The following is a 2,922-nucleotide window of genomic DNA, read 5'->3' on the forward strand; positions in this document are numbered from 1 at the left end:
ATTTTACGATTTCACCCAAAAAAAGGAAAAACAAAAAAAAAAACCATAATGCATTTTTTGAAAACCAATGAGTCTGCTGACACTACAGCAAGGAAAAAAAAAAAAAAAAAAAAAAAAAAAAACATGTTGTTTTCTGTCTTATTTAAGAAAAAGAGAAGGCTCTCTCTTCTCCCTTGTCATTGTCTTTTTCCTTATGGACAAAATTTTTGACTAATGTAGATTTTCATCCCATTCTACTGCTTGATTGATCATCAACCCCATCCTGTTGGAATTTATTTAAAAATAAAGAACATAATTTTTTGCTGATGCCTTACCATCACCCTTCTCAGCAAAGAATAGTGGAGAGTAGGTAACTGCACTTTATCTCAGCATCCTCCTCAATGATTGTATATTTGTCTTCTGTTGAGATGTTGTGTCTGCCCATTTGGACCTACTCCCTTTGTTGAATGTAGTTGTGTAGTTACTCATTTCACATCACGAGTCAGGTGGCACAGGGCAATACCAGGAAATAGGATATTCTGGGCTTTATGTGCTGCCAGCTGGGATCAAACTTCACCCTTTGTAAATAACAACCATCTGCTCTAATCATACAGACTTATTGCAGCCTGGTTTCTCTGTTACAATAAAATAACTGTAGACACTCCCCCTCAAAAACAACAACAACAAAAAAAAGCAGTTCTAAATATATATTCATTCAACACTGGAGCACCCAGATACATAAAACAAGTTCTTGGACACATATGAAGAGATCAAGATAACCACACAATTATAGTGAAAGGCTTCAACACACCACAAACATTGTTAAACATATCATAAAGGCAGAAAACTAACAAAGATATTTTTATCTGGATGCCTGTTCAAATGTACCTAAAAGACATTTACAGGATACTCCACCCATAACAAAGTATATATTTGTGTCATCTGCACATGACACATACTCTAATATCAACCATGCGCTTGGCCATAAGGCAATTCTCAACAATATTTTTTAAAATCATCAAAATTATTCCATCCACACTTTTAGATCACAATGCAACAAAAATAGAAATCATTACAAAGAAGGTCACTCTAAACTCATAAAATTACATGGAAATTAAACAACCTGCTCTCAAATGACCTTTGGGTAAACAATGTAAATGAAGCAGAAATCAAGAAATCATTTGAAACTAATGAAACCAGGGATACAACATACCATAATTTCTGGGACACCTCTAAATCAGAGATAAGAGGAAAGTTTATAGCACTAAACACCCACATCAAGAAGTTAGATCTAAAGTTAACAAATTAACATCACACCTAGAGGAACTAGAGGAAAAAAAAGCAAACCAACCTCAAAAGTAGCCAAAGAAAAATAACAAAAATCATCACTAAATTGAATGAAATTGAGATACAAAAATTCATACAAGGTCACACCTGTATTCCCAGCACTTTGGGAGGCCAAGGCAAGTGGATCACTTGAGCCCAGGGGTTTGATTCCAGCCTGAGCAACATGGTGAAACTTCACCTGTATTAAAAAAATGCAAAAATTAACTGAATATGATGGTGAGTGCCTGTAGCTTGAGCTACTTGGGAGACTGAAGTGGAAGAATTGGTGGAGCCTGGGAGGTGAAGGTTGCAGTGAGCCAAGATTGTGCCACTGCACTCCAGCCTGGGTGACAGAGTGAGATCCTGTCACACACACACACAAAATGTATACAAAACATCAATGAAACCAAAAGTTGGTTTCTTGAAAGAATAAATAAGATTGATAGACTGCTAAATAGATTAATAAATAAAAAACAGATGAAAGATCCACATGAACATAATCAGAAATGACAAAGATGACATTACCACAACCCCACAGAAATACATAAAAACCAGCAGAGACTATTACAAACACTTCTATGTACACAAATTTGAAAACATAGAACATATGGGTGAATTCCTGGAAATACACAACTTCTCAAGATTGAACCAAGAAGAAACTGAAACTCTGAACAGACCAATAATGACTTCCAAAATTGAATCATTAATAAAAAATACCTACTAACCAGAAAAAGCCTTGCACTGGAAGGATTCACAGCCAAATTCTACCAGACATATTAAGAAGACCTCGTACCAATCGTACTGAAACTATTCCAAAAAATTGAGGAGGACTTCTCCCTAGTTCATTCTATGAGGCCAGCATCTTTCTAATACCAACACCTGACACAACAACAATGAAAGAAAACTCCAGGCCAATATCCCTGATTAACATAGACACAAAAATCCTCAACAAAATACTGGAAAATCAAATTAAGCAGCACATCAGAAAGCTGGTCTACCATGATCAAGTAGGCTTTATTCCTGACATGCAAGCTTGGCTCCACATATACAAATCAATACATGTGATAATCACATAAACAGAACTAAAAAACCACATAGTGATGACAATAGGTGAAGAAAAGACTTTTAATAAAATTCAGTATTCCTTCATGTTAAGAACCCTAAACAAGCTACGCATGGAAGAAACATACCTCAAAGTAACAAGAGCCATCTCTGACAAACCCACAGCCAACATCATACTGAATAGGCAATTGCTGGACCCTCTTCCCCCTAAGAACTGTAATAAAACAAGAATGTCCACTCTCACCACTTCTATTCAACATAATACTGGAAGTGCTAGCCTGAAAAATCAGGCAAGGGAAAGAAATAAATGAACTGCAAATAGCAAGAGAGGAAGTTAAACTATTTCTCTTCACAGATGTTATGATTCTATAGCTAGAAAACATCATAGTATCTTTACAAAGGCTCATAGACCTTATTAACAACTTCAGTAATGTTTCAGGATAAAAAATCAATGTACAAAAATTAATGGGATTTCTATACACAAATAGTGTTCAAGCTGAGAACCAAATAAAGAACTCAATCGCATTTACAATACTCGCAAAAGAATAAAATACC

Source organism: Piliocolobus tephrosceles, chromosome 12 (assembly GCF_002776525.5).
Source record: "Piliocolobus tephrosceles isolate RC106 chromosome 12, ASM277652v3, whole genome shotgun sequence".
Classification (NCBI taxonomy): Eukaryota; Metazoa; Chordata; class Mammalia; order Primates; family Cercopithecidae; genus Piliocolobus; species Piliocolobus tephrosceles.